This window comes from Macaca nemestrina, chromosome 5 (assembly GCF_043159975.1).
Source record: "Macaca nemestrina isolate mMacNem1 chromosome 5, mMacNem.hap1, whole genome shotgun sequence".
Taxonomy (NCBI): Eukaryota; Metazoa; Chordata; class Mammalia; order Primates; family Cercopithecidae; genus Macaca; species Macaca nemestrina.
The window spans coordinates 124344882-124352836 of record NC_092129.1 but is presented as its reverse complement, the minus strand read 5'-3'; positions in this window follow the sequence as shown (position 1 = coordinate 124352836).

Below are 7955 nucleotides of genomic sequence, written 5' to 3'. Positions count from 1 at the left end.
CAGCTTTTAATTAAGCTGACTTTTCACTCTTTTAAAACAAAACTAACTATCTAAGGAGCAATTCTTTTGTCCTCTGAGCAGCCAGCCTTTCACTGGAGCAGAGGGAATGGGGCTACAGCAACAGTGGTGCTGGCTGTGGGAGCAGTGCCTCCCCAGCCTCCACCCACCCCCCTCCCTGCCCCAAGGCCCTGCTGACTGTCAGGAGACTGCCTTGCCTGCTCACTAGTTCAGTTCCCGGTGGCAGTGGTAGCTGTGTCTCTCAGGCTCAATATAGGAAACAAGAGAAATTGGGGAAAAATTTGCTATCATACTCTAGATGTAAACCAAAGTTTTAAACCAGAGGTATACCTAAACAAATGACTCGAAGCCAAAGCAACATATGTGAGACTGATAACATGAGGCCCTTTATGGCTTTAACCAATGCCCTTCCCAAGATTCAGACCATTCCCAGTGACAGCTCAAAGAAAGGAAAGTTTTATTAGCCAAATGAGGTACATCCCACATTTCTGTCCAGTTGTATTCTCTAGGGTCTCAGCTTCTCAGATGACTGTCTACATACACACTCTATGACCAATGTGCCCCATAGAGAGAAGATTAAAAGAGAAAGTCAGTAAGACAGGAAATCAAAAACTTTTTCCTGGGGGTAGAAAGAATTGCAAATTGGTACCCCAAATAGTCAAGAGTCATACAAATATACATTCAAAGCAAGTCATTCAAACTAATTTTTATAAATGTTTCTCTCATGACCCAACGGGATCTACTTAAGAATTTATTGTAGAAGTTTACATTTCAAAGTGGTAAACTTTCCATCTCTCCCTGGTTCCTTGACCTAGAATCAAAGCTAGGCTGCAGCAGTGAGAGCCAAATTCTAACCACTAGAATAAAGGGTAGAGTTTCCTTTTTTTTTTTTTTTTTTTTTTTTGCACATCAGGGTTTTCAAAACAGGCAGTTGAGTGTACAAAGAATTTAGATTGTGTTTTTTTGTTGTTGTTGTTTGTTTGTTTTGTTTTGTTTTCTTTTGAGATAGTCTCACACTGTCACCCAGGCTGAAGTGCAATGGCATGATCTTGGTTCACTGCAACCTCCACCTCCCAGGTTCAAGCAATTCTCCTGCCTCAGTCTCCCGAGTAGCTGGGATTACAGGTGCCCGCCACCATTCCCAGCTAATTTTTTGTATTTTTTAGTAGAAACAAGGTTTCACTCTGTTGGCCAGGCTGGTCTCAAACTCCTGACCTCGTGATTCGTCCGCCTTGGCCTCCCAAAGTGCTAGGATAAACCTTCTTGTAAATCTGATTTAGAACCTCTTTTCAATATTGCCCAGGGAGTTTCTGAGGCTGTATTCCAATATAATGCCTGTTTAAGATGACAGCTCTCTAAAAAGTATTCTTTGATATATAGTCACCTTATTTATTTCATAAGTGATTCAAGTCAATGAGCCTTTTTCATACAAAGTCCCAGAGGTAACTTAAGATTTTGAATACCATGGACATGAGTGGAGTTTTAAAAATGGGTGCAGAAGTTGCAGTACCACCCCCACCCCCAAAATCTTCTCAAATATTCACTCCAAGAAATAAGCTAAGATAGTGAAACACTCTTGTTGCCACAGATGGTTAAGGATAGTGTTTGCACATATGGTGTTTTCAGTATCCCACAATTTATGGAGGGTTGGCAGTCATAGACCCATTATCTCTGACACCCAGTAGGCCCTCCTAGGATTGAACTTTCCCAGGATTAGCCAGGCAACAAGAGTTGAGACAACAAAAGCCTTTCATGGATGGGATTTCACAATGTCTATCTTCCTTAATTGTTCCAATGCCTTCTAAGACAGTGTTTTTAAAAGCTAAACATTGTTCAAAACAAGTCGCTACAACCCTTCAAGGGGAGGAGACTTAGGTCTTACATTTTGAAAAGTACCGAAAAGTGGCCGGGCGCGGTGGCTCAAGCCTGTAATCCCAGCACTTTGGGAGGCCGAGACGGGTGGATCACGAGGTCAGGAGATCGAGACCATCCTGGCTAACACGGTGAAACCCCGTCTCTACTAAAAAAAAAAATACAAAAAACTAGCCGGGCGATGTGGCGGACGCCTGTAGGGAGGCTGAGGCAGGAGAATGGCGTGAACTCGGGAGGCGGAGCTTGCAGTGAGCTGAGATCCGGCCACTGCACTCCAGCCTGGGCGACAGAGCGAGACTCCGTCTCAAAAAAAAAAAAAAAAAAAAAAAAAAAGAAAAGTACCGAAAAGTTTGTGGAGGAAATGGCAAGAACTGGCTGGCTATGTATTCATATCTAGATGGAAACTGCATTTTGCATCTCTTTGGGAAAAATATTTTATAAATAATGCATAAGTGGGTTACCTATGACACTTTTTCAAAGAGAGTGTAGTTAAATACAACTCAAAACAATCAATGACATGTAAACCCTGTATAACATCAAGCAATTGGGAGAGGACATTTGTTAGATATCTTGGACTTCTCTAATATTCACTAATTCTTTCACATATCCATTTACCAATCTGTTCTTGAGAACTTTACATTCATCTGAGCTATTGCATATACTAGTATACAAAGCCTAGTGAAAAAAGTACCCAATCACTTTGTGGAAAACATCATAGTCTTATAGAAAAAGACACATATGGAACCATTTGCAAAGAAAAGGCTAAAGTAAATACTCTTACAGAGGTAAGACTAAGAGTTTGTGAGCAAAAGGATAGGATAAATAAGTATGCCTGGAGAATATCTAGAATGAAACCTTACATTTAAATTTTATCTCCATTGCTACTTCTGTTACAACTTGTAAATCTTAGTATTTTAAGCCTTCATTAGAAGTAGCAATCTAACGTGTGAGTCGTTTATGTACATGATGGAATTCATCTAGGAGTGAGTCCTATATACACTCATTTGATTCTTTGTTCAAATTTTCAACTTTCATTTTAGATACAGGGAGTACTTTCGTTACACAGGTATACTGCACCCAGGTACTGAGCATAGTACCCAATAGGTAGTTTTTCAAACCCCCTTCCTCTCTATTCCCCCCTCTCTAGTAGTCTGCCATATCCAATGTTTCCATGTTTATGTCCATGTGAGCTCAGTGTTTACCTCCCACTTATAAATGAGTATATGCAGTATTCTTGAAAGCATTATTCAGGAACAATTTACCACATCAAGCTTATAGGAGAGAGCTAATAGAATCAGGTCATATCAAATATGTGCTTGTATATATGTGCATATATAAATTAGATACTTACACATAACTTCTATCTTGTCATGGCCATATGCAAAAGGTAAAGTACTAGAAAAAATCTTTAAAATATCCTGAAAATTTCTTCTGTAATTTTTTTTCAAAGTTTGCTACAGTGAAAGCATATATGTTCGGTATCTCTACAAACTCTCTCACTTGTTCTCCTTTATGAGGCTGAGATCACTTTCTCTAGATCCTCAGAATTGCATATTATTTCTCATTTTTTAGCACTGAACATGGAAAGCTCAGATAACAGGTCTTTTTTTTTTATAAAACTGTGGTTGAGGGTGCCTGTAGTCCCAGCTGCTCGGGAGGCTGAGGCAGGCGAATGGCGTGAACCCGGGAGGCAGAACTTGCAGTGAGCCGAGATCGTGCCACTCCACTCCAGCCTGGGCGACAGAGCAAGACTCTGTCTCAAAAAAACAAAAACAAAAACAAAAAAACAAAAAAAAACTGGTTGAAAGAAGATCATAAAGTCTAAGCTTTATGGCAATCTTTCTGGAGGGGAATGTGGTTTGTTAGAATAAATATAGATCTTATGGTCATTTCCCAACCAGCTCATTATTGCTGTCTATGTGGCACTGTTATTTAAACTCCTTATGTCTCAGTTTTCTTAACTGTAAAATGGTTATAGTCATGTGTACTCTCAGTGTTGTTGCAGAAGGGCAAATAAGACAATGCCTCTAAATGCTTACCATAGTGCCAGCCACAAAAGAGTTAAAAAATGATAGTGACATTATCTATTATTTATTGAGCAACTACTTTGTCCCAGACACTGTGCCAAGCACTTTATACATCTCATTTCAATAATTCTATTAATTTATGGACAAGAAAATTGAGAAAAGTCTCTCGAGTCATCAACCAATAGTAAAGCATTTTTATGGACCTAAATATTACAGTTATGCACCACCACATTATCTCTTCTCCACAGGCAAAGTAGTCTAAAGCTGTTCAAAATGTAGGTTTTTACTTATTTGTTTACTGTTTCTTTTTACTGTTTCCTTCTATAGAATACAAGGGTCAGGAGACCAAGAACCTGTGTGGCGTATTTCCTGCGACAACTTCTGTTCCTAAAATTGTACCTGACACTTACTAGTTGCTCAGTAAATATTTCCAGGATGCTTAAGTGAATGAATGTCTATGTTTAATATTTAATTTAACAACCATTTTTTTTTTGTCAAATCTTGATAAAATCATAGAATGCTTGAGGCCTTAGGAATCAACCTAGTCTGTTACCCTTATTTTACACATGTCACAGGCAGCCCAGAAAGATGACATTTGTTGTGTAAAATCACATCCTAATTATTATAGGATGAGAAATGAGGTCTCACATCTGTCCAGCTAAGGCATTTCTGCATCCACATTTCTTTTTTTCCTACACCCACTCCCTACTATTATCTTTCTGTAGTCATTACAATCTTGCTTTATTTGGCTATAAGAAGCTGTCAGTGACCTTTTTAGTGTATATAACTTTAAATAAAGATATTTCTTGATTCTGGGTTTTAATTCTACTGGATAATGCAAATTTGTGTCTCAAAGAATTAGAGGAAAGCTGTTACTGTTCATACTACCAGTTGTAACCAGGAGATGTTTGGCATTCTACAGCAATCTGTAGGATAAACTCTTCCCTTGAGCCTACAAATAAATAAACAACAGCAACATTGGGTCGTTTGTACTCAAGTAGTTTACCAGATGATATTTTCTGGCCATCTCTCTGTTTCCTAGATTAACTGGCCTACTGCATGGCTAAATCATCCTCCGGACCAAAAATAATAAAGACAATTTATAGTTCAATTTATTTTGATTCAAGTCAAAAGTATTTTAACCCAGAAATGGTGCTTGACACTTTAAAGCACATTATTTTATTCGCTTCTTTAACAGCACCAATAGCTTCATCTTGAACTTGAGAGAATGAGGTTCCCAAATTGTGAGAACCTCAGTACTTATAGTCATATATTAAGTAATAAAGTCAGGATTTGAAGCTAGTCTGCTGGGTTTGTCTACTAAACATGTTGTGGCCTTACTCTCCTTCCTGTAATCTCCCAAGGTTATAGGTATGATGGGTGGGAATCAGAGAGGTATCACATGCATTCTGGTAATAACATAAATAGTCATGCTGACTCAGCTATCAGTTCACCTGCCGTGATGGATCTACAATCTGCTAACATTTTTTTAAAAAATCCTTTGCTAGGGATAACAATACTTCCAAAGATTTCCTAGTGTGACAACCTCAATTCACTACAAAATAATATAATTTTATCTTTATTTCCTCTGATTAAATTGAATGGTTTTGTCTGTATAACAGTAGTTTCATATGTTCAGTGATTTTCTGTTCAGTCTTTCAGGGTGAGACTTAAATTATCTTGACCATTAATGACATTCTGGTCTACATGCACATAAAAGGAATGGTGAGATGGAGTTCAGTTAGTACACTGACATTTTTATTCTAGATAGAAGCATCATCAGGAACAACAGATTCTTTTACTTTTTTCATAGACTAAAGGGAAGTTTTTGCTGTATTTTATTTAAAAATTGTGAACTGGGGATTTTTCATCCATATTAAGAGTGCAGGCTCTGAATGTGGTATGACCTTGGTTTGGCTCTTAGCCCTGTGACATAAGAGCTCTATGACTTAAGCAAATGAACCTCAAGGAACTGCAGTTTTTTCATCTTCAAAATAGGAATAAAATTCATCATAATATATTTCACACGTTCAATATCAAGATTAAATGAGTTACTGCAGGCTGGGAATGGTGGCTCATGCCTGTAATCCCAGCACGTTGGGAGGCCAAGGTGGGTGGATCACCTGAGGTCACGAGTTTGAGACCAGCCTGGCCAACATGTTGAAACCCTTTTTCTACTAAAAATACAAAAATTAGCCAGGTGTCATGGTGCACGGCTGTAATCCCAGTTACTGGGGAGGCTGAGGCAGGAGAATCACTTGAATCTAAGAGGCGGATGTTGCAGTGAGTCGAGATCACACTACTGCCCTCCAGCCTGGGTGACAGAGCAAGACTCCATCTCCAAAAAAAAAAAAAAAAAAAAAAAAAAAAAGAAGAAGAAGAAGAAGAAATGAGTTACTACAGATAATGCTCTTAAAATAGTGCCTGGCTCTTTGTAAGCATTAAATAAGTATTATTATTTGGCCAACTCTACTTAGCAAAGTGCTGAACCTTTTCCGTTCTTTGCTCGCTTTACTTGCAATGTTGTGAGTGGATATAGGTCACAATTTAACGATACAAAAAATCAGAACTAAAAATAAATGAAGAAACAAGTAGTAGTAGTATTTATTTTTTATACTCTGTCCACTCTCATCCCTAAAATCAGCTAACCTCTTCTTTTTCCTTGGAAATAGCTGAATTCCTTGATGTTATTGATGAATGGTACAGGTTGCATATCCCTAATTTGAAAAGGTAAAATCGAAAGTGCTCCAAAATTTGGAACATTTTGAGTGCCAACATGACGTTCAAAAGACATGCTCACTGAAACATTTTGGATTTCGAATTTTCAGATTAGGGATGCTCAAATGCAAATATTCAAAACTCTGGGGAGAAAAAGCGTCATCTAAAACGCTTCTGGGCTAAGCATTTTGGATAAGCAATACTCAACCTACATCTTACATGCATTACCTACCAGAGGAAAAACTAGAGATATGGCCCAAGTCTGCTTAGCTTTGTTGTTCTATCTTTAAAGGCATTTGTAATATCGGTCGGATAAATTCAAAGTCGACCAGTCCATAAAAGTCTAGGAAAAGGATATTAGGGCTGTTCCAAGTATATTATAAATGATATCAGTCACTTTTTCTTCAAAATGTCACTATTTCTGTTAAAAGACAGAATCCTGAGTTAGACAGATTATAGTTCTGTCTCAAAATGGCATTTCCTTTCTGAAAGGAACTTGTTATAGACAAACGTTTATGTTCCTGTGTCTCTTGAACTAGCAGCATCATTGAATGGACAGAGTGAGAATGAGAGTTTGGGTGTAAAATGTTGGTGGCTCAAAAGTATAACCAAAATTCCTATTTGTTTTAAAATACACTATTAGCCTCCCCCATTTGAAGGCCTTTCTGGAAGACTAGAGCATATAATTACACTATAACGTTAGTGCAATAGTTACTCTTGTCCTCAATGACTATATGTGTGGAGTTGAGGGAAAAATTATTGGACAGTGGTTAGCTGGAAAAATGAGATGGGATGACCCTATGCTAAGAATGTTATAACACAATTTTAGTTTTACAATGAAAGAATATATATACACACACACACACACATATATATATATATAGAGAGAGAGAGCTATTGCTTTCTAAACCATTCATAGCATAAAACATTTTTATGATATTTGTAGTTGATCAAGTGATTTAATTAATTCGATTGACTAGGATAGATTCTTGGCATCTGCAAAGGTCAAATATGAATGATAAACTTACATATGTTGAATATGTAGTGTCACCTGCTACTTTATTTCTTTTTGCTTGACCCAACAACCCTTTTGAGAGGTGTATTAATGAGAAGACTAAGACTCAAAGGGGTCAAGAGGCTTGCAAAGTCCATTTAACTGGTTCATACAAAGCATGCAATAGACCCAGCTCCCAGCACTCTCCAGTTCAGCATTCCTCCCTGACTTCCCAGTTTAAGTGGAGAAAATTTGAAAATATTCAAGAAAATCCTCATTTGGAAGTTTATATCTGAACTTGCTAAAACCATCAGTTAAGATGACTA